This window comes from Aulonocara stuartgranti, assembly GCF_965226115.1.
Source record: "Aulonocara stuartgranti genome assembly, chromosome: 3".
In the NCBI taxonomy this organism is placed as follows: domain Eukaryota; kingdom Metazoa; phylum Chordata; class Actinopteri; order Cichliformes; family Cichlidae; genus Aulonocara; species Aulonocara stuartgranti.
In genome coordinates this window covers 67,804,468-67,828,298 of record NC_138941.1, presented here as the reverse complement: position 1 = coordinate 67,828,298, position 23,831 = coordinate 67,804,468, and the positions used below count along the sequence as shown (strand labels likewise).

The 23,831-nt window shown below is 40.5% G+C and overlaps 2 long non-coding RNA genes across 3 annotated transcripts in view; both read right to left on the bottom strand.

The window, feature by feature from the left end:
- Nucleotides 1-1,545: 1,545 nt before the first annotated feature.
- Nucleotides 1,546-16,271, bottom strand: LOC309703405. 2 transcript variants are annotated; one of them, XR_014275890.1, is made up of 3 exons: nt 14,352-16,271; nt 8,339-8,436; nt 1,546-7,856 (listed from the first exon to the last, which is right to left on the bottom strand). It is a non-coding gene; the product is annotated as an uncharacterized lncRNA (long non-coding RNA). The 2 variants fall into 2 exon arrangements; XR_014275891.1 differs by lacking the exon at nt 14,352-16,271 and having other exon boundaries at nt 8,339-10,031.
- A 5,743-nt stretch (nt 16,272-22,014) lies between these two features.
- The window catches only part of LOC309696588, a 6,054-nt gene continuing 4,237 nt past the window's right edge, over nt 22,015-23,831 (bottom strand). Inside the window, exon 3 of the long non-coding RNA XR_014273550.1 lies at nt 22,015-23,831. This exon is cut by the window's right edge and continues 2,166 nt beyond it. This is a non-coding gene — a long non-coding RNA (uncharacterized lncRNA).

The following is a 23,831-nucleotide window of genomic DNA, read 5'->3' as shown; positions in this document are numbered from 1 at the left end:
AGCGCACACGGCCCTTAGCCGGCGACAAAGCCTTTCGGCCCCGCTTTCTAACTAATAGTAACACAAATTTCCTGCTTTAACGCACGAGGACAGATCACCGCCACTTTTTTCTAATAACTAAGACGGATGAAACACCGATTCTATTAATCCGTAACAAAAATCTGCTGCTTTAACGCACTGAGATTTTCTTACGGGGCGCTAAACATCAACTTGGAGTTCTTACAAAAGTCTCTTGCTTTAACGCACTGAGACGGACGCTAGCCGCCTTTTTTTCTACTGAGTGAATTTACACTGGGATACGTTCAACTTAGCGAACAGATAATTTAGGCTTTAAACAATATGCACGGTTCGAAAATAAACAGGTCGTGCTTACCTTTTAATCATGTGAGCTAGCTCTCTGTTCGCCTCTTTTCACGATCTCAGCTCCGCCAATTCATCTCTGGGCCTTGAGCGAATCCCGAGGGTTTCGGCACCAAAACTGTTGAGAAATCAGTTTTACCCCGGTTCTTTTCATTCCTCGAGCGTCCAGAGATGGCACCGGACTCAGTAGTCATTTTCATCTTCATTTATCTTCATTTAAGCATGCACTTCTAGAAGGGAAGAGAGGCCGGTGTCCCTCTGCAAAAATCTTCACCCCTTTGTTAGTTACAGCCAGCTTTATAGAGGTGACCCCATCATAAAACCCCTTACGGTGTGCTGGAAACTCTGTGTCTGTGTCTATGTGAGTGCTCGTGAGTGAGTGTGTGCGCATACCTGTGTGTATGTGTGTGCACATGAGTGAGTGTGCGTGTGGATGTGTGTGTGTGACCGTTAAAACACTGTGGGTGTAGGTGACTCCCTAGAGGTCATAAAACCCCTCTCACTTCCAGACCACAGTTACAAATCTTGAGACCCCCACCCTAAGACATCCTCTGGGGAATTTCCACTCAGAGGGCGAGGTCTACAATCTACTCCTACAATCAGCCTTTATTATAGTGAGGGCAGTGTCAGTGTCTCTACAACAGTTCTACATTATATTTTAACACATTTCTAAACTTTAAATCAGCTAAATATTCTACAGAACATATGTAGCAACCCTGCCGCCCGCCTTATTTAATCTATTCATGTATTTTAAATCATATCCATTCAAACAGAAATCTATTCCTTTATGGACATTGAACCAAGTTTCAGTGACGGCTATAACACTGAAGGGGTGAGAAAATTGTTGCAAGTAGTCCTTAATGAAATCAAAATTAGAATACATACTTCTGCTGTTAAAGTGAATTAATGAGAGCTTCCCGTCTAGGTTGATTTTTTTTTTTTTCATATTGTTCCTGTGTGAAATAATTACAATTTTTAACAAAAGAAGAAAGAAAATTACTTTCAGAATCTATTTCTGGATCTATTATATTATGCTCCTTATATTCACAATCTAAATCAATTACTTTCTGTTGGAGAATTGATTTCAACATGTCTGTTACGCCCCACTTAAAAACGAAGTGTTGACTGGAGTGAGGGGTAACGCAAAGTGAAAAAGAACACCTGAGCTACTGGAGAATAGGCAAGGCAAGGCAAGGCAAGTTTATTTGTATAGCACAATTCAACAACAAGGTGATTCAAAGTGCTTTACAGAGACATTAGAAACAAGAACAAATAAAAAGCATGATTTAAAATTGAATAAAACAAGCAAATAAACTAACTAACTAATTAACAAACAAACAAACAACAGTATATAAAATCAAAACAGATAAAATCAGAACAGTAGATAAAATCAGTAGTTAAATGTAAGTTTTGAAATTTAAGCTTAAAGTGTGGATATGGTGCTTTATTCAAATGCAGCTGAGAACAGGTGAGTCTTCAATCTGGATTTAAATAAACTGAGTGTTTCAGCTGATCTGAGGCTTTCTGGGAGTTTGTTCCAGATATAAGGAGCATAAAAGCTGAATGCAGCTTCTCCGTGTCTGGTTCTGACTCTGGGAACTGATAAAAGACCGGATCCAGATGACCTGAGGGATCTGGATGGTTCATACTGGGTCAGGAGGTCATTGATGTATTTTGGTCCTAAACCATTCAGAGCTTTATAGGCCAGCATCAGAACTTTAAAGTCTATCCTCTGACGGACAGGCAGCCAGTGTAAGGACCTCAGAGCTGGACTGATGTGGTCCACTTTTTTGGTCTTAGTGAGGACTCGAGCAGCAGAGTTCTGAATGAGCTGTAGTTGTCTGACTGATTTTTTAGGTAGACTTGTAAAGATGCTGTTACAGTAATCAAGCCTACTAAAGATGAATGAATGGACTAGTTTTTCCAGGTCCTGTTGAGACATCAGATCTTTTATCCTTGATATATTCTTGAGGTGATAGTAAGCTGACTTTGTTATTGTCTTAATGTGTTTTTCTAAGTTTAGGTCTGCATCCATCACTACACCCAAATTTCTCGCCTGGTTTGTGGTTTTTAGATGTATAGATTGAAGTTCTCTGGTGACCTGTAATCGTTTTTCTTTGGCGCCAAAGACTATTACCTCAGTTTTGTTTTTGTTTAGCTGGAGAAAATTGTGGCACAACCAGTCATTGATTTCCTCAATGCATTTACCAAGAGCCTGTACAGGGCCTCGGTCTCCTGGTGACATTGTGATATATATTTGTGTGTCATCTGCATAGCTGTGATAGTTTATTTTGTTGTTGTTTATAATCTGTGCCAGTGGGAGCATGTAGATGTTAAACAGAAGGGGTCCCAAGATGGAACCTTGGGGAACTCCACATGTGATACTTGTCTGCTCAGATGTGAAGTTACCTATTGATACAAAGTATTTCCTGTTTTCTACGTATGTTTTGAACCAGTTTAGTACAGTTCCTGAAAGACCTGTCCAGTTCTCCAGTCGTTTGAGTAATATGTTGTGGTCAACTGTATCAAATGCTGCACTGAGGTCCAGTAAAACTAGGACTGACATTTTTCCACTGTCTGTATTCAGACATATGTCATTAAACACTTTGGTCAGAGCGGTTTCAGTGCTGTGGTTCTGTCTAAAACCTGACTGGAAGGCATCGTAGCAATTATTCTGTTTTAAGAAGTAACTGAGCTGTTGGGAAACTGCTTTTTCAATGATCTTACTTAAAAACGGGAGATTTGAGATCGGCCTGTAGTTGTTCATTTGTGTCTTGTCAAGATTGTCCTTTTTCAGTATAGGTTTGATTACAGCAGTTTTTAGTGATTCTGGAAACACACCTGATAATAAAGAAAAGTTGACGATCTGTAACAGGTCTGACTCTAAAGTCTTTGAGACCTTTTTGAAAAAACTTGTTGGCAGGACATCTAAACAGCAGGAGGAGGAGTTCAGTTGACCTAAGATGTCCTCCAGGTCTTTGCTGTTAATAGGTTGAAACTGTTTCATGGTGTTTAAACAGTTTTTTGGTGGACACAGTACATATCCTGGATCTGCTGTTGATGTCTGCTAATAGATGTCATTAAACAAGATTTATTGCCCAAAACTACTACAATAAAAACAAACACAGGGAAGTTCTTTTCTTCAGGGTCTCCAAGGCCAAAACAACAAACAAAACACCCCCTTTAGCTAGAAATCAAACCAAGTACTCACTAACCAAAACAAAATACAATGGCTGAGCTCCCTGTCTAACCAAGAACAGGAGAAAACAGTTGAAACAAAAATGGCAGAGAACCCCTACCTGCTTCCACAATGATGAACTAATTAACACAATAAGGGCACACCTTTGCTTACAATAAAAGAAAGGAAACCAAAGTTCCACAGGCTTTAAGTTCTCACACACATACACACTAAGGCCCGCTGTCCAAAACACTACAGCTCACAGCTCTGGCAGAAATTGGGGAAGTGGCAGGAGTGTGGCAGTTTAGGATGGCAAACTATATGCTCTGGCTGATGAGCTAGAACACACCTCAGCTGCGGCTCATGAGGCAGACCTGCAACACAAGAAAAGGAGAAAAAAAAAACCTCTTCTACAAAGGGAGAGTCACTAGAGGTCAGCGACCGTAACAGTGTCCATGTCATTTCTTCAGTCACCTTTTCCCCCCACTATATGTTAATAGACCTCTCTGCATTAAATCATTCTCTGGCTCTCTTCCACAGCATGTCTTTGTGCTGTTTCCTTCTCTAACTCCAACACGTCACGGCAGATGGCCGCCCCTCCCTGAGCCTGGTTCTAATGGAGGATTCTTCCTGTTAAAAGGGCGTTTTTTCTTCCACCTGTTGCCAAATTGCTAGCTCAAAAGGGGGAAGTTTGATTGGATTTTTGACCCTTCAGAGGAAGCTCATTACCACCACATGTATCCATGACCTCAGTCTTTGGTCACTAGCCAAAACCACAGATGAGGGTAGTGACGTTGCTTGACCAGTAAATTGACGGCTTCACTTTTACGTTCAACTCTCTCTTCATGACAACAGATCAGTGCAACGTTTGCATCACTGCACCTATGACCCCGTCTGTCAGTCTGAACATATTATACTGCTTCAGGTTCGACAGGTTATTCTGAGCTGCTGATTATATAAGCGCTATAAAAGGTTTTTGAAGACTTGTTTCTCATACTTTTGCCATTAAAGGGAACACTAGAGGCGAGGAAATCTACAGTGAATTTAAAAGTTGCAGAATTTGACATGTGTTTCCAGGATATGGTTATCATGCAGGACATTGTCAAGTTAATCACAAATCCATGTCTTTCTATTGTTGCTGAAACTGTATCCACAAATACAGGGATGGCCAGCTCCAGGCCCAAGAGCTGGTTTCCTGCAGGTTTGTGACCTTGATCCGGCACAGCTGACTTAATTGGGAAAAATTACCCCATCGGCATTTCTAGAAGTTCTCTAGAGGCCTGGCAATGAACTAATCATCTGTACCAGGTGTATTGACCAAGGGTGTTATCTAAAACCTAAAAGACACTGGCTCTTGTGCACAGATGGGTATTATTTAGGTTTTATCCGATACTGGTGCCAAACCGGTACATTTGAATCCGTGCCGGTACTTAAACAGTGCTCGAACCGGTGCTTAAAAAATAGAGGACACAAACTTTTTCCACAAAACCTCTTATGTTTAGCTGTTGTTCGTAAAAAGATAACAATGTTAGCCTTTTCTGCAGCTACAGGGCATATATGGTATCACTCTTGGCTGGAAGCAGTGCTTAAAGAATGGAAAAAACACAAATTTTGTCCAAAAACCTCTCTTTTTTAACTGTTTTCCACTTTTTCTTTGGTCATTTTGGCCTTTTTGGCCAGGGTGAAGGGAGTATCTGCCATCAAAAAAGAAGACAGCCGCATGTAAATACGATGATGTTTGCTAGTTCACCTTACATGCATTAATATAATAACGTGGTTAGCCTACTCAACGTAAATTACACACGAACAACATTAAGCTACTCACGCAGAGAAGAAAGGCTGCACTGACATCATCATCCATCATAATTTCTGCTACACTGGCAGGGCTAGGGGCCAGGACTCTACTCTTTGGGTTTTGGGGGGATGTTGCTAACTCCAGGTTCGATAACATGCACTACACCCACAGTAGATGTGCAAGCTATCAAATACGGTGCATTTATTGGCTTTTAAAAAAACGCTATGTGTCGCCAGGTGTTTCACCAGATTTTGAGGTGTTACCTTCTTTGCACAGTATCACCTTAAAGCACTTGTTGCAGGCTGCTTAGTTTGCATCTTTTGCTGTGAAGTACAGCCACTTCGCCTTGGGTATTTTTAATCTGTAGCTCTGCTGGAAAAGAACGTACATACCTGGGCCCGCCTACTATCCTGGGAAACGTAAAATGATTGGCTAGAAACCAAAGTGTATGACATCTCAGGGAAAAAAAGCACCAAAATGTGTGCTGCTTTCTGGTCTGGTTACTACAGTTTATGTGGTACCGGATACCGGTAACCATCCCTACTCTTGAGGCCTGGAGGTGGTCACCCCTGTACTAAGATGTAAGGATGCTTTTTCTTTACCTTATGAAGTGGACATGGAAACTGCAAAGTGACAATAAACTGCAGTCTAGGGCAAACATTTTTGTCACAGTGTGGATTCCCTTATGGTTTTTCATTGAGCTTATGTCCAGTGGTGAAGGATGACCCACACTGGACACAGATGTGCTTTTTGACCCCACTGTGGAGAGGTCATGTATTTTAATGTACTTGGTGTGTGGAAGCCTCTCACACATTCTTTGCAGTAGTTCATTTTGTCTCCAGTGTGGCTTTGTTTGTGGTTTAAGGTCCCGTTGATGATTGGAAGTTTTTCTACAAAGGTCACAGAGAAGCTTTCCCACCACCACAGTGACGACAGGGTTGAGAACTGGATCCATCTGTGTCGCTCTGATTCTAAACAAAGACAGTGTAAGTCAGGGAATTCCTTTAATGTTTTTATCCTGAATGTCGCCTGAAACAAAGAGCATCTCTGCCAACGTCCAATTACATTTTACTGTTTACATTATAACACTCAGTATAACTCCATAAGTTTACTGATCAGACTTGTTCCAAACAATCAGGTTAAAATTACAAGATAAAACATAAATACATCCTCACAATAACTGCACTTGTAGAGTTACTTTCTGGTGTGGGTCTTTTGGTGTTTTTTCAGGTGATGTGGAGATTTAAAGGTCTTCTGACACAGGTCACATTTATAAGGTCTCTCCTCAGTGTGGATAAACATGTGTTGTTGTAACTGTGCATCTGTTGCAAACAGTTTCCCACACTGATCACAGCGGGAAACATCATTTCCAGTGTGAAACCGTAGGTGAATATTTCGGTACTGTTTGTCGCTGAAACTTTTTCCACAAAAGTCGCAGCTGTACGCCTTAATTCCAGAGTGGGTAACTAGATGCTTCTGTAAGTCGCTATTTTGAGCAAACGTCTTGCCACACATCTCACAGCTGTGTGCTTTAACTCCACTGTGGATGATATGGTGTAATTTTAAGCATTTACGATGGGTAAAAGACTTTCCACACAAGTCACAGCTGTAAGGTTTAACTCCACTGTGGATGAGTTGGTGTGCTTTAAAGTTTTGAGCGTGGGTAAAAGACTTTCCACACAAGTCACAGTTGTACGCTTTAAATTCACTGTGGATGAGTCTGTGTATTTTTAATTCTCCAGCCCGGGTAAAAGACTTTCCACACAAGTCACAGGTGTGTGCTTTAACTCCACTGTGGATGAGTTGGTGTATTTTTAAGCTTCCAGCCTGGGTAAAAGACTTTCCACACAAGTCACAGCTGTAAGGTTTAACTCCACTGTGGATGAGTTTGTGTTTTTTTAAGCATCCAGCCTCGGTAAAAGACTTTCCACACAAGTCACAGCTGTAAGGTTTAACTCCACTGTGGATGAGTTTGTGTGATTTTAGGCTTTGAGCCAGGGTAAAAGACTTTCCACACAAGTCACAGCTGTATGACTTAACTCCACTGTGGATGAGCTGGTGTGTTTTTAGGCTTTGAGCCAAGGTAAAAGACTTTCCACACAAGTCACAGCTGTATGACTTAACTCCACTGTGGATGAGTTGGTGTCTTTTTAAGCCTCCAGACCTGGTAAAATCCTTCCCACACTCATCACAGCTGTAAGGTTTAACTCCACTGTGGATGAGTTGGTGAGTTTTTAAAGTTCCAGCCTCGGTAAAAGACTTTCCACACAACTCACAGCTGTACGCTTTAACTCCACTGTGGATGAGTTGGTGAGTTTTTAAACTTCCAGACTGGGTAAAAGACTTTCCACACAAATCACAGCTGTAAGGTTTAACTCCACTGTGGATGACTTGGTGTTTTTTTAAATTTCCAGACTGGGTAAAAGCCTTTCCACACTCGTCACAGCTGTAGGTTTTCTCTCCTTTTCTTCTGTGAGGTTTGTCGGCCTCCTGAGAGCGCTGACTTCTCGCTCCATGTTGGTCCTGCAGTGACAGAGATACAAACAGCGGCAGTGAGTGAAATGCAGTCGTGGAACAAACTGAAACTCCCTCCGTCAGTGGAAACAAACATGTCAACAAACACATTGTTGGTGTGTTACCATCACCTTCTGGTGACAGTATCACATTACAATGATGTGACACAATGAGAGTTGTAAAGAAAATTACATTATTGAAGAAATATTTATCAGTGGAGAAAATCTTTTACGCATAAGAAATTGCAAGTTCAACTGATGATATTGTTGTTTCAATGTGTGCTTATAAAATATGATCTTTGTATTTCCTTCTAACTTCTGTGGTTTTTGGTTGTGAATGTAGATTCTGTATATATGGAGGAACCCAGGATGCAAAAGATAAAGCTGATGTTAACAGGTTTTTCAATAAAAATAAGGTAAAATAAAATGAAATAAATAAATAAACAGCTGTGCACACAGCTTCAAAAAGTGTAATTGTGATATTTTTCTCACCTTTTGTGTTGAAGTCATTGTTTCCTCTGTAGTGGCTGAGCTGAGTCCAAATGGATGAAACTGTCCTTCTGCTGCTCCACCAGACTCCTGTTACTCAGCTGGGACACACACAAAAAATACAATATATATATATTAGGGGTGCAACGATACACAAAATTCACGGTTCGGTTCGGTTCGATACTTTGGTGTCACGGTTCGATATTTTTTCGATACAAAAAAAATGTTCATGCCTTTTTAATTTGTCATTTATTAAAATTCTAAATATATATTTGAACTCTAAAGTACAGTTTTTAAATTTAACCCTAACCCTTGTGCGCGTTTTTTATTTTGACAGCGAATGCGCACCTGCGGACCACTTATGTGCAGCCCTGGTTATTTAGCTCGTCATATTGCAGCCACAGAAATAATTTTGTCCATGAAACCATAAAGCTGCACTTTCTTTTTGCCTTATAGTCTCATTTGTCATAACTTCTCCGTTTTGTGGTAAGCTTTTCTTTGGCTGTCACTTCTTCACCCTGACCTGTCTTATTTGGCTCAGCAGAACTAAAATATATATCTGTCTGTGAAGGTTCTCAGTCATCCAGGTCATCGTAGTCAAATATAAATCCTGCTGCTTTTACACACGCACTCACATAAGCTCAGCGATTCTCTGCGCGATCAACCTCTCACATGTTTAAGCTGCGGGAGATTTCACTTGTCATGTTTGCATAGTAAGCTAACGATTAATAAGACGATGTCAGAGGAATTGGTGCGCAAATTATCATCACTCACATATCAGTGCTGTCGCTCTCTATACACAGTTCGCGCGATTGCAAAGTGAAAGCAAAAAAACAAGCGCAAATTCAAACGCGATTTCAATATGTCACATTTTGACAGTGGCTCACCGATGCCAATGACATAATTACCCAGCTACATTTCTGAAAGAATGCAAAAGCATTGACATATATTTTTCCTTCCTACAATAGCCCGACGGGCAGGGCAGAGATAGATTTTGGTACCCCGACTGAAAAAATCGCTACCCCCGGGACGTTGGGCTAGCGATATTGCGAGCCCTGTATCTGATTGAGGAATCACTCATCTTTGGAAAAGAGAGTTTATTACAGAGAAATGTCTCTTTCCAAAATAAAAGCTATACTATCCGCTTCTTCTGGGCTATATTCTCAGCAGCATATTAAACAGCTGTCTAAATGACTCGGCTAAAGTTAGTAGCATACTTGCTTTTTTTTGTCTGCTTCCACTTGTCTTTGCACTAGGATGATGTCGGCGTAAATGTGCAGTCATATTCGTTGTGTTCCCACTAGTGCTTTCAGGTTAATCTCGTTGAAATGACCTTAACGCCACAACACGGCAAATCTCCGTTAACGAGCTACCGCCGATCGCCCCGTGCATGGGGCTAGACGGCCAACACGTTAACGAGCTAACTGCGCTAACACACTAGTTCCCACCCATGTAATTGAGCATTGCATGGCACATCCAACATACTGTTTTACTTTAGTCCATGACTCGCTTACCTTCAGGGTCATACGTCACATTAAAACCAAAATAATTCCAAACGCCAGATCTGAATGAGAGTGGGGGAGGTCCATGTTGTAAGGAGAGCTTAACTTCTGTCTCGCTAGCTTGCCCTGCGCTCTTCCTTCTGACGATGCTGTCTGTGTTGAGCGCTCAGTGGATCTGCGCTCGACAGTGCAGCCTAGGCTATATATATATATATATATATATATATATATATATATATATATATATATATATATATATATATATATATATATATTTATTAGGGGTGCAACGATATTCGTATCGATACAGTGCTTTCGGTTCGATATGCATATGTATCGAACAATACAAAATTTGTAATTTATTTTATCAACTTTCCTTCTGACGATGCTGTCTGTGTTGAGCGCTCAGTGAATCTGCGTTTGACTACTCCGCCTAGGCTGCACTGTCGAGCGCAGATCCACTGAGCGCTCAACACAGACAGCATAGTCAGAAGGAAGAGCGCAGGGCAAGCTAGCAAGATAGAAGTTAAGCTCTCAGCAACATGGACCTCCACCACTCTCATTCAGATCTGGCGTTTGGAATTATTTTGGTTTTCATGTGACGTATGACCCTGAAGGTAAGCGAGTCATGGACTAAAGTAAAACAGTATGTTGGATGTGCCATGCAATGCTCAATTACATGGGTGGGAACTAGTGTGTTAGCGCAGTTAGCTCGTTAACGTGTTGGCCGTCTAGCCCCATGCACGGGGTGATCGGTGGTAGCTCGTTAACGGAGATTTGCCGTGTTGTGGCGTTAAGGTCATTTCAACGAGATTAACCTGAAAGCACTAGTGGGAACACAACGAATATGACTGCACATTTACGCCGACATCATCCTAGTGCAAAGACAAAAACAACAAGCATGCTACTAACTTTAGCCGAGTCATTTAGACAGCTGTTAACACATGATTCTCCTTATATGTTTAACATGCTGCTGAGAATATAGCCCAGAAGAAGCGGATAGTATAGCTTTTATTTTGGAAAGAGACATTTCTCTGTAATAAACTCTCTTTTCCAAAGATGAGTGATTCCTCAATCAGATACAGGGCTCGCAAAATCGCTAGCCCAACGTCCTGGGGCTAGCGATTGTTTTCAGACGGGCTACCCTGCCCGTCGGGCTATTGTAGGAAGGAAAAATATATGTCAATGCTTTTGCATTCTTTCAGAAATGTAGCTGGGTAATTATGTCATTGGCATCGGTGAGCCACTGTCAATATGTGACATATTGAAATCGCGTTTGAATTTGCGCTTGTTTTTTTGCTTTCACTTTGCAATCGTGCGAACTGTGTATAGAGAGCGACAGCACTGATCTGTGAGTGATGATAATTTGTGCACCAATTCCTCTGACATCGTCTTATTAATTGTTAGCTTACTATGCAAACATGACAAGTGAAATCTCCCGCAGCAAGCTTAAATATGTGAGAGGTTGATCGCACAGAGAATCGCTGAGCTTATGTGAGTCCGTGTGTAAAAGCAGCAGAATATATATTTTAGTTCTGCTGAGCCAAATAAGACAGGTCAGGGTGAAGAAGTGACAGCCAAAGAAAAGCTTACCACAAAACGGAGAAGTTATGACAAATGAGACTATAAGGCAAAAAGAAAGTGCAGCTTTATGGTTTCATGGACAAAATTATTTCTGTGGCTGCAATATGACGAGCTAAATAACCAGGGCTGCACATAAGTGGTCCGCAGGTGCGCATTCGCTGTCAAAATAAAAAACACGCACAAGGGTTAGGGTTAAATTTAAAAACTGTACTTTTGAGTTAAAATATATATTTATAATTTTAATAAATGACAAATTAAAAAGGCATGAACATTTTTTTTGTATCGAAAAAATATCGAACCGTGACACCAAAGTATCGAACCGAACCGAACCGTGAATTTTGTGTATCGTTGTACCCCTAATATATATATATATATATATATATATATATATATATATATCTGTCTGTGAAGGTTCTTAGTCATCCAGGTCATCGTAGTCTAAGGAGCTTGGAAAGAAAAGCGTCTGGACTTCTTTGAGTTGCTTGAAGACGTTTCACCTCTCATCTGAGAAGCTTCTTCAGTTCTAAGGGTCAAATGATGGAGAGTCCAAGATTTAAACCCAGTGGGAGTTTCCTCCAAAGAGGGACAAAGGACCTCCTGATGATCCTGTACCTCAGGGGTGTCCAAACTTTTTTCACTAAGGGCCACATACATAAAAATATAGGAGGGGCTGGGCCACTTACTAGAAATTAGGTTTAGAAATTAGGGGCGTGTGAACCTAATCAAAATGAGTATTCTCCCGCGTTTACAGTGGGGCAAAAAAGTATTTAGTCAGCCACCGATTGTCATCATTTTAAGTGGGGGAACTTGCACAGAGGTCAGTAATTTGCACCAGAGGTACACTTCAACTGTGAGAGACAGAATGTGAAAAAAAATTCCATGAATTCACATGGTAGGATTTGTAAAGAATTTATTCGTAAATCAGGGTGGAAAATAAGTATTTGGTCACCTCAAACATGGAAAATCTCTGGCTCTCACAGACCTGTAACGTCTCCTGTAAGACGCTTTTCTGTCCCCCACTCGTTACCTGTATGAATGGCACCTGTTTGAACCCATCATCTGTATAAAAGACACCTGTCCACAGCCTCAAACAGTCAGACTCCAAACTCCGCCATGGCCAAGACCAAAGAGCTCTCGAAGGACACCAGGAAAAGTATTGTAGACCTGCACCAGACTGGGAAGAGTGAATCTACAATAGGCAAGCAGCTTGGTGTGAAAAAAATCAACTGTGGGAGCAATCATCAGAAAATGGAAGACATACAAGACCACTGATAATCTCCCACGATCTGGGGCTCCACGCAAGATCTCATCCCGTGGGGTCAAAATGATCATGAGAACGGTGAGCAAAGATCCCAGAACCACACGGGGGGACCTGGTGAATGACCTGCAGAGAGTTGGGACCAAAGTAACAAAGGTCACCATCAGTAACACACTACAACGGCAGGGAATCAAATCCCGCAGTGCCAGACGTGTTCTGCTGCTGAAGCCAGTGCATATCCAGGCCCGTCTGAAGTTTGCCAGAGAGCACATGGATGACACAGCAGAGGATTGGGAGAATGTCATGTGGTCAGATGAAACCAAAGTAGAACTTTTTGGTATAAACTCAACTCGTCGTGTTTGGAGGACGAAGAATACTGAGTTGCATCCCAAGTACACCATACCTACTGTGAAGCATGGAGGTGGAAGCATCATGCTATGGGGCTGTTTTTCTGCCAAGGGGACAGGACGACTGATCCGTGTTAAGGACAGAATGAATGGGGCCATGTATCGTGAGATTTTGAGCCAAAACCTCCTTCCATCAGTGAGAACTTTGAAGATGAAACGAGGCTGGGTCTTCCAACATGACAATGATCCAAAACACACCGCCCGGGCAACAAAGGAGTGGCTCCGTAAGAAGCATTTGAAAGTCCTGGAGTGGCCTAGCCAGTCTCCAGACCTCAACCCCATAGAAAATCTGTGGCGGGAGTTGAAAGTCCGTGTTGCTCGGCGACAGCCCCAAAACATCACTGCTCTCGAGAAGATCTGCATGGAGGAATGGGCCAAAATACCAGCTACTGTGTGTGCAAACCTGGTACAGACCTATAGTAAATGTTTGACCTCTGTTATTGCCAACAAAGGTTATGTTACAAAGTATTGAGTTGTATTTTTGTTATTGACCAAATACTTATTTGCCACCCTGATTTACGAATAAATTCTTTACAAATCCTACCATGTGAATTCATGGATTATTTTTTCACATTCTGTCTCTCACAGTTGAAGTGTACATCTGGTGCAAATTACTGACCTCTGTCATCATTTTAAGTGGGGGAACTTGCACAATCGGTGAATGACTAAATACTTTTTTGCCCCATTGTATCATATCCCCTACTGGGGCGATCGTGGCTCAAGAGTTAGGAGTTCGCCTTGTAATCGGAAGGTTGCCGGTTCGAGCCCCGGCTTGGACCGTCTCGGTCGTTGTGTCCTTGGGCAAGACACTTCACCCGTTGCCTACTGGTGGTGGTCAGAGGGCCCGGTGGCGCCAGTGTCCGGCAGCCTCGCCTCTGTCAGTGCGCCCCAGGGTGGCTGTGGCTACAATGTAGCTTGCCATCACCAGTGTGTGAATGTGTGTGTGAATGGGTGGATGACTGGATATGTAAAGCGCTTTGGGGTCCTTAGGGACTAGAAAAGCGCTATATAAATACAGGCCATTTGCCATTACCATTTTACAAATGCTACCTTTATTGATCACTCAGAAAGTTTCTTGTGATATAGAAAAAGCCTTTTCAAAATTTATCTGGCGTGGCAAGAAACCTAGATTAAGGATTGGAACTCTACAACTGCCTATAGATAGGGGAGGCTTAGGCTTACCAAATTAAATTTTTTATAATTGGGCATGTCATAGCCGTGTCTTATGGGAGTGGCTACATGCTTATCGAAATTCTCACTCTCACCTAGACTCTTGGTCCACTTTACGTTATTCCCTTTGGAGCTTAGCTGTCTGTGACAAAAAAAACAATATTAAAAATGGGGATTAAGAATAACCCAATCATTTATAATACAATAAGGGTCTGGGGGGAAATGCGTAAAAGGTTGGGTAGAGAAGATTGTTTCTCAGTAAAGGAGTCAAGAATGAAGTGCAAAGATTTTGTTCCAGGAATGTCTTGTAGCATGTTCGAGAAGTGGCACAAAAAGGGATTAACCCTTTAAGACCTACCATAGAACCAAGTTCGCCAGAGCTTATATTATATTTTTACATGCTGTGGAGCCATTTTTGGGAGCATTTCAAGTTGCTATACATCAATACAACCATTATAGCCCAAACTTTAATAATATATCTGCATTAGGTGCATAGTAATTACATAAATTGCAAAAAAGTGCAATAAACTACAAAAAAATTGAAAATCGTTTTTGTTTTTTTAACATATATTTCTAGTTAGAGAAATTTAAGAGGCTTATCCCTCAAAACTGTAAATACAAAAAAGTTACACAAACTAGTTTCCCACCACAGGAAATTTATTTTGAGTGTCTTCATAGTTTTATTTTTGAAATACACCAATTTTTATATACTGCAGGAAAAACGAAAATAAATATTATAATGCAAATTTGCAAAATAACAGAATATGCATCAAAATAAACTATTTCCAGCAGTGCAATATGAGTCTTAAGCATCCCAGAAACGACACAGAAAGTCATAAAGTCAAACATAACTTTTTAAAACACATAACAAGTAAAACACAAGCTCATAAGGCCCCGATCGTAAAAAAACTACATTTCCGCAAAATGACGTCACTTCCGGTTTCGGGCAGGTCATGCGGTCATGTGATAGTTCGCGCTGATGGACGTAGGAAGTGTTACAAACAGCTGATGGATCGGCGAAGCGTGTTTCTGGAATATCATGTTTTTGTTGCTGCAAGTGATTTTTATGCAGTTTTTGCAAAGCTATATGTGGAAGGAAACTGTGACCTAGGACAAGCTGATGGCATAAGATGTAAGTACAACTCCTCCAGTTTCATATGCAAAAAAAATTATTGCGCTAGCTTACTTGGTTGCAGAGCTACCGGGATTTAAAAATAGTTACGCAAAACAGAGCGTGCCCGCTCCGATCGGCTGTAAAGGGTTAAGGGTAATTGGCGATTTGTATCAAAACAACACACTGATTAACTTTGAGCAATTGCGGGTGTGTGTGTGGATGTGGTTTTTTTTTCTTTTTTCTGTTTAGTTGTTATGTTTTATGATATTCTTGATAACGAATAAAAATTGTATATCTAAAAATAAAAAAGAAATTAGGTTTAACTTTAGTGTATTAAAGTTAGAAAAATCAGTTAAAAGTTGTCAAATATTATTGCGCCGTATTTGATAGCTTGCTGCGAGACCTCACACCGTGCACATCTACTGCGGTTAGGTTGCCTGTTATCGGACCTGGAGTTAGCAACATCCCCAAAAACCCAAAGAGTAGAGTCCTGGCCCCTAGCCCTGCCAGTGTAGCAGAAATGATGACGGCAGCAGCAGCCTTTCTTCTCTGCGTGAGTAGCTTAATGTTGTTCGCGTGCAATTTACGTTAAGTAGGCTAACCACGTTATTACATTAATGCACGTAAGGTGAACTAGCAAACATCATCATAGCTACATGCGGCTGTCTTCTTTTTTGATGGCAGATACTCCCTTCACCCTGGCCAAAAAGGCTAAAATGACCAAAGAAAAAGTGGAAAACAGTTAAACATGAGAGGTTTTGGACAAAGTTTGTGTTTTTTACATTGTTTAAGCACTGCTTCCAGCCAAGAGTGATACCATATACAGTTGTGGTCAAAAGTTTACATACACTTGTAAAGAATATAATATAATGGCTCTACTGAGTGTCCCGTTATTTCTAAAACTCTGATTTTTCTCTGATAGAGTGATTGGAACAGATACTTCGTTGTCACAAAAAACATTCATGAAGTTTGGTTCTTTAATGACTTTATTATGGGTTAACAGTAAAAAGGTGATCACATTTTCTGGGTCAAAAATATACATACGGCAACATGAATTAGCAATTTTGGTGACTTAGAAAGTTGTCAGTGAACTGAGCTTCATAGCATGGCCTCTTAACTTCTTGTGAGTGATTATGAGTGATGACAGCTGGTGACTTCTCTTAGACCAGTTAAATAGGGCTCATTGGATACAAACGCCCACAAACACTACAATAGGAAAGTCAAAGGAGCTCAGCATGGATCTGAAAAAGTGAATTATTGACTTGAACAAGTCAGGAAAGTCACTTGGGGCCATTTCAAAGCAGCTGCATGTCCTAAGAGCAACAGTGCAAACAATTGTTTGTAAGTATAAAGTTCATGGCACTGTTTCGTCACTGCCAAGATCAGGAAGAAAACGCAAGCTATCACCTGCTGCTGAGAGAAAATTGGTCAGGAGGGTGAAGAGTCAACCAAGAATCACCAAAAAGCAGATCTGCCAAGAATTAGAAGCTGCTGGAACACAGGTGTCATTGTCCACAGTCAAACGTGTTTTGCATCTCCATGGACTGAGAGGCTGTCGTGCAAGAAAGAAGCCCTCGCTCCAAAAGCGGCACCTTAAGGCTCGACTGAAGTTTGCTGCTGATCACGTGGACAAAGATAAGACATTCTGGAGGAAAGTTCTGTGGTCAGATGAAACAAAAATCAAGCTTTTTGGCCACAATGTCCAGCAATATGTTTGGAGGAGAAAAGGTGAGCCCTTTAACCCCAAGAACACCATGCCTACAATTAAGCATGGTGGTGGGAGTATTATGCTGTGGGGCTGTTTTGCTGCCAATGGAACTGGTGCTTTACAGAGAGTAAATGGGATAATGAAGAAGGAGGATTACCTTCACATTCTTCAACATAACCTAAAATCATCAGCACGAAGGTTGGGTCTCGGGCACAGTTGGGTGTTCCAACAGGACAGTGACCCCAAACACACATCAAAAGTGGTAAAGGAATGGCTAAGTCAGGCTAGAATAAAGGTTTTAGAATGGCCTTCCCAAAGTCCTGACTTAAACCTCATTAAAAACATTAAAGATAATGCTGAAGAAACAAGTCCATGTCAGAAAGCCATCAAATTTAACTGAACTGCACCAATTCTGTCAAGAGGAGTGGTCAAAGATTCAAATAGAAGCTTGCCAGAAGCTTGTGGATGGCTACCAAAGGCACCTAATTGAAGTGAAAATGGCTAAGGGACATGTAACCAAATATTAGCACTGCTGTATGTATATTTCTGACCCAGCAGATGTGATCACTTTTTTCTGTTAACCCATAATAAAGTCATTAAAGAACCAAACTTCATGAATGTTTTTTGTGACAACGAAGTATCTGTTCCAATCACTCTATCAGAGAAAAATCAGAGTTTTAGAAATAACGGGACACTCGGTAGAGCCATTGTATTATATTCTTTACAAGTGTATGTAAACTTTTGACCACAACTGTATGCCCCATAGCTGCAGAAAAGGCTAACATTGTTATCTTTTTACAAAAAAGCAGCTGAACATGAGAGGTTTTTGGACCAATTTTGTGTTCTCCATTCTTTAAGCACCAGTTCGAGCACTGTTTAAGTACCGGCACGGATTCAAAAGTACCGGTTTGGCACCAGTATCGGATAAAACCTAAACGAAACCCATCCCTAATCAGGGCCTTATGAGCTTATACTTGTGTTTTTAAAAGTTATCTTTGACTTTATGACTTTCTGTGTCGTTTCTGGGATGCTTAGAACTCATATTGCACTGCTGGAAATAGTTTATTTTGATGCATATGCTGTTTTTTTGCAAATTTGCATTATAATATTTATTTTCGTTTTCCTGCAGTATATAAAAATTGGTGTATTTCAAAAATAAAACTATGAAGACACTTAAAATAAATGTCCTGTGGTGGGAAACTATTTTGTGCAACTTTTTTGTATTTACAGTTTTGAGGGATAAGCCTCTTAAATTTCACTAACTAGAAATATATGTTTAAAAAAACGATTTTACATTTTTTTGTAGTTTATTGCACTTTTTTGCAATGTATGTAATTACTATGCACTTAATTCAGACATATTATTAAAAGTTGGCCTATAATGGTTTTATTGATGTATAGCAACTTGAAATGCTCCCAAAAATGGCACTACAGCATGTAAAAATATAATATAAGCTCTGGTGGACTTGGTTCTATGGTAGGTCTTAAAGGGTTAATATGCTGCTGCGAATATACCCCAGAAGAAGCGTATAGTATAGCTTTTATTTTGGAAAGAGCCATTTCTCTGTAAAAAAAAACCCCTCTATTTTCCAAAGATGAGTGATTTCTCGATCAGATCAAAAACTGTACTTTAGAGTTCAAATATATATTTAGAATTTTAATAAATGACAAATTAAAAAGGCATGAACATTTTTTTTTGTATCGAAAAAATATCAAACCGTGACACTAAAGTGTCGAACCGAACCGTGAATTTTGTGTATCGTTGCACCCCTAATACATACACATATACACACATACAATATATATGCAAAATCAGCTTTTGTATATCGGCTTTATTTACGCTGGAAGTACATGAAATACACATGCATCTGGAGATCATCCTATGAAGTCCTATTCTAAAGGCTGATTTCCCTCCCCCAGGCTTGTATCTGTGCCTTCCTGGGGGTGGGGGTTGGTTGTTCTCTTGCCCTGCAGCCCATCCTTTTGTTCATATTCCAAGACCATTTTTCTGTATGTATTCTTACCCCCTAGCAACCGCCATTTTATAATGTTGCAAGCAATCACAAACTCTACAGTCCAATGTATACCAAGCAATCTATTATTCTCAACAGAAACTGAACCCACATTAAAGTTAGCTCGGTGCTTACCTTCAGATGAGCCCACAAACCGAGAGCAACTTCGTGATGAAGCTGGAAGTCTTTCCAAACAGGAAACAGATCAGGGAGCAGAGACCCACGTGGTTCGGATCCAGGAGACAAGGGTGTGCTGATCGATGCAGATATCGATCTAAACGTTGGTAGTGGTATATTTTCCTGTAAGTTTACTACTTTACTCCCGTTTCATGAAAACGCAGCTCTCTCTGCTCGACTCCTCTCCTGCACACACACTTTCTCCGCCCCTTTTTCCTGGCTCCGTGGTGATTTGGTACTGTGCGGTCACGTGACTCAGCTGCGCAACGTAACCACGTGGGGTTTTATTTCAAAATTAGTGCCCATCTCCTTTTCCTAAACTCTTTTCCTTGGCCTCCATCAAAACGTCATCGTGGGAAGTAGAATTACCAAGTACTCAGGGAAAGAGAGGAGCGGTGCTGAGAACTGGAACAGGCTGTATCCTAATTCAGGTTCTGAATAACGGTTCACAAGGGCCGCGTACTCAAAGACCGCTAAGGCCGGAAGTGCGAGGCTTATAGGCTTGTGAAATGGGATGGTCTAGCCTCCGTCGCGCTGCCCAGGTTGCCTAGCAACCATGATACTAACCGCTGGAAACGTTTCATACAGGTTTATTTGACAGAAATGGCGAAGAACATATTTTGTACATTTGTTTGTGTGTTTCTACACGAGCTTTGTGTGATTTAATAAGTATCTGAGGCTGAGACCACAGGACTGTAAAACATGATTGTTGGGCTTCATTTCTGTACTGAACAGTCATTTAAGATCAGCTAGTAAATAACAATTAGCTAATGTTGTTTATGAGACTAAAGTCAGTGTAAATATGATATGGCCAATATTATAGTTATTATATTAATCATTATTAGTTATTACAGCAGTGAGTTTGAACTCTCAAATCAAATCACTTTTATTGTCACATCACATGTGCAGGTACACTGCTGAGTACATGTGAGTGAACTCTGTCAAATACTGAGCTTCAGTAAAGATTCAAGTTGCAGTTATTTATATTTCCCATCACCTTAAATCCTCATTCAAAGAAAAGTATCTTTTACATATACATGTATTATATATAAGAGACAAATATTGTTCATTTAATTTGTTGGCATTACTAAATTTGGCTCAATGCTTAGTCCTAAAGTGTATATTTATTTTCTTACTCTTCTTATATACATTGTTTGTTCACTTGCACTGCTGTAACTGGAGCCTCGTCGTCTCGTCTCTCTATATTCTGTACTGTATGTAGCAGAGATGACAATAAAGTTTACTTTGACTTCAGCAGCAAGCAGGCGCACCGAGGGCTCTCGCGCTCACTTTTTGCTGGTAGAATGTCAAAAATACATCGGTGCAAATTATAAGTCTGTATTATAATGTCTGGTGTTTTCGTGTTTGGTGGTTTATTTTCAGTTTTTTTTTTTTTAATCTTGCGAGTTGGTTAATAGATGCCGCTTCAGCCCAACACACATCAAACGTGTGACGCATGGTCAGGCTCCCTCTGTTTCGCTTATTGGCGCGCAGGGTACCCCCCTCACTTCGAGAGTTGACGTGCAGGGTCCTCTTATTGAATACTATAGAGCTCTCTAAACGTTGTTTATTGACGAAACGAGATTTCCGCGGAAGAGCCCGTTATCTGTATATTTATGCATTTCCAAAATCGCATTGTAGTGACTGAACACAATGAATTATAAATGGAAACAACAACCTGAAAAACAGCAGATAAGTTAAATACATTTGTATCGCTTACTGCATTTATGGAAGGAGTGGTGTATGCTGGGTAATGGCACAGCTAGCACCTGGCTGACTTTATTCACCAGCTTCGGATGTTATCAGTCCATACAATGGACGTTATTAGCACAAATCAGTCCCAGAGATATGGGCCATCTCCACCTGCTAGATTGTTCCGGGGCTTTTATCATCCATCCAGATGGAGGATCACTAACAGTTCAGTTCAGTTCATTTTTATTTCAAACATGTGTATTCACAATCATTACAAAATATAATTCTATACTTTTGTTCGAAAGGGAGTAGGCAGACGTTATTAGTCCCTACCCCTCAAATTTTACCTCTCATTGATTTAATTTTCTTTTAGCCTTAAATTAAACAAACAACATATAAAGTAAAAGTAAAGCAAAGACAAAACAAACAAACAAAACAAATAAACAAGCCCCACCACAATATAGCTACTTTCATATAAATAAGGACTGAGTTGGAATGAAAGCAACAACAGAGTTAGCTAACTATGCTCCCGATTTGTTTCCTCTCCTCCCAATAAATAAATCTCACATAAACGTGCACTCAGTTCAACATAAAGACTGGAGAAATGACCCGCAACAAATGATATATAAACAACAAAAATAATCCGGTCAGACTGTATTACTTTAACAGCCTGCGATATGAATTTTCCTCCCCACGACATTTGCGCATTCCTTACCTCGCAGGAATCCTCCATTATTCTGAGAATTACCCAGAATCCCTTGCCCTTTGTGAATGTTGCAGGGTGACTTTTTCAACAGTAGGTGGCGCCAATGTCCCATTTAACGGGATTTAACTTCAACTCTATTTAACTATGTTACACCAACAGCACCTTTTTAAGAAAAATCAAACATATTATCCTTGAAGATCATTTTAGAGTTTTTAATGAGCTGCAGGATCCTTCTTCAGTGTGGGTGGAGAACAGCCAAGTCGCCTCCTGTGATAAACCTCCACATGTACCATTGAAAACAGTTAAATTACTTTGAATCTGAAATCATGGCTCAAACTACTTGTTCTGAGACCATTTCTTTATTTTTCACACCAAACTGTTTAATAAGATAAACTCTACACAGACTTCATCAAATATAACTAACACTTTAACAGTATCAGGATTTCGTAATACAAACTTCAAATCAACAAGAAAATAGCAGCAAACATGTGGATCAAAATTCATTAAAAAACAACATGTGGACTTCAAGGACTAAATACACTAAAGTGAAAGGAGGAGCAAAAATTAGAGGTTTAACAGAATTTGAATTAAGTAAAAGTAGTCACCTGTGATCTTTACAATGGTCCAGATGTGTGCTGCTGTTTTTAACTTTCAACATTTCTTTGCTGCCACTGTGAATACGAATGTGGTCTTTGCCTAATTAAATAAAGGTTACACTGACTCACTGCTTCATCTTCTGGTACAAACTGGTATTACATGGAAGTACAGCCCAAAACCAGTTTAGCTTGAGTTTCTTTTTTCTGGACATAAAGTCACAGCAGGTGTTGTTTCAAAGCTGGTGGACAGATTTGGTTCATTTTGGAAGTTTTAAGAGCAACTGATGTGAAAACATTTGCAGTTTTGGGAGAAAATGATTTAAGAGAAGATTTTACCACAGCAAAAGATTAAATATGAATGAAGAATTGAAATTAAATGGTAAATGGCCTGTATTTATATAGCGCTTTACTAGTCCCTAAGGACCTCAAAGCGCTTTACATATCCAGTCATCCACCCATTCACACACACATTCACACACTGGTGATAGCAAGCTACATTGTAGCCACAGCCACCCTGGGGCGCACTGACAGAGGCGAGGCTGCCGGACACTGGCGCCACCGGGCCCTCTGACCACCACCAGTAGGCAACGGGTGAAGTGTCTTGCCCAAGGACACAACGACCGAGACTGTCCAAACCGGGGCTAGAACCGGCAACCTTCCGATTACAAGGCGAACTCCCAACTCCCAACTCTTAAGCCATGATCGCCCAAATTAAACTTAGGTAACACATAAAATGAATACAACTACTAAACACTACTGTGTCCTAAGGAAACAAAGATTAAAATGTAACAGGGATAACATTTTAGAGAATTAAAATCCCTCAAAGGAAAAAAAATAAACTTGATATACATATCTATACATGCAGCTTCCTAAATGTAACATTCAGGATTATTCACTGCAGCTCCAGAAATCAGAGCTACCTCATCAGATCCAAGTGTGACATCAGCTGACACTCTTTACAGGAGATTCCATCTGAACTCTGTGGAGCCTGATATCAAGGTTTTTAAGTCTGAGCCTAAAACCAGAAGAGGATCTTTCTCTCTCTTCAGATTCATTGTGATCCAGTGATTTCAGTCCTGCATGATCAGGCTGATGTTTGCACAGAGCAGATAATGAAGTGAATGTTTTTGCACATTGGTAACAGTGAAACAGTTTATTTACAGCGTGGGATCGTTTTGTGTTCGGAGTATGAACTGAGATTCCTGAAGCTCTTGTCACACTGGTCACAGCTGAAGTTCACTTCCATGTGTGTACGTTCATGTTTGTTACGATGACCTGATTGTGAGAAGCTTTTGTCACAGTGTCTGCACTTGTATGGTGTCTCTTCTGTGTGGATTCCCTTATGCTTTTTCTTTAAGCTCACGTGAAGTGGTGAAGGATGACCCACACTGGTCACAGATGTGCTTTTTGACCCCACTGTGGAAGAGTTCATGTATTTTTAATGTACTTGGTGTGTGGAAGCCTCTCCCACATTCTTTGCAGTAGTTCATTTTGGCTCCAGTGTGTCTACGTTGATGGGGTTTTAGGTCACATTCATGATAGGAAGTTTTTCCACAAAGGACACAGAGACA